Below are 1,237 nucleotides of genomic sequence, written 5' to 3'. Positions count from 1 at the left end.
TAAAAATATACATATAATGATAATTTCAAAGTAAACTTAGTGCCCACTAATTAGTATGTATTTGAATTTRTGTTATGCTTTTAAGCTCAGCAGAGAAGCATTGTTTTTATCTGAACATTTACGACTTAGTTTTTCATAATTTTTTTTGTAATGCAAAAATGTTTATGCGTGAAGTGCTGATCCAAGTTTCGATCAACAACCGATTTTCAAAAACAATTACTGCACTAAGTAATGCTCAAAGTTCTTAATTTTGCACAATATCTCACTTTCTTGAGTACCATTGAAAGCAGGATACAACTATTTTTTTTTAATTTTTTGATATTTTACATCATTTTCGATTTGCAGAGGAAGACATTTATTGTGCAAGGTGTGTTACTTCACGATTGGTTGTTGACAACAATCATTGCTTGTTGTTAGTTAATCAAATGACATGGTACATTTTGACAGTCAACTGCAATTTCAGTTTAGCGAAATCATCGCTAAACAAATAATGCTCAATATMCAAAGGTTTCATAATGAAAAACTCCTCTTTTTACGAAATCCAATTTYATTTCATATTCTATCAATACTGCATTAATAATTTATTCTGCACAAACTAAGTTTGCATACGTTCAGCCGACAGTAATTTTCATTGCAGCGCTAATTYTTGCAAGTATTTAAGTTTGCCGATTAATTGCATTAGTCAATGTTTGGATTTTGAAACTTTTATCAGGTTGATATAGAATATGAATATGTATGTATTTATGTATTATTTATTTTAAAGTTGTTATAATGCAAATGGTAAAAATTTTGTTATTAAAAATTTTAATATTTCAGATATATTTGTATTGCGTTTTTAATTTTTGCTTAAAACGCTTCCAAATTATACGTTTATAATTTTTTTTGTTAATGTGATTTTATAAAAATTTAAACGTTGTCAATAAGTAGCCATTTTACAAAATATATATAAGTTTTTTTAATTATGTTTTCGAATTTTTTACGATTTTTGTTTAGTTGCCCTCATAATATGCCCCTACGCCAATAGCACTTTAAAATTGTTAATTTAAAAAAGCTTAATTACGTGGATATATTGCTGCCAAACGCTGTGCGCGTCACTTCAATTTTCACTCCCTTTCACTCTATTTCTCTCTCGGTTGCACGGTTCTCAAAATCCAATTACTCCATAAACATTTTTCCTATAATTTGTAGTTATTAATTTCTATTTTACACTTAAATGTAGTTGTTCAAACGCTCCCTA

Source organism: Bactrocera latifrons, unplaced genomic scaffold (assembly GCF_001853355.1).
Source record: "Bactrocera latifrons isolate USDA-ARS-PBARC rearing strain unplaced genomic scaffold, ASM185335v1 scaffold_643, whole genome shotgun sequence".
Lineage (NCBI taxonomy): Eukaryota > Metazoa > Arthropoda > Insecta > Diptera > Tephritidae > Bactrocera > Bactrocera latifrons.
Note: the sequence above shows the minus strand (reverse complement) of the source record.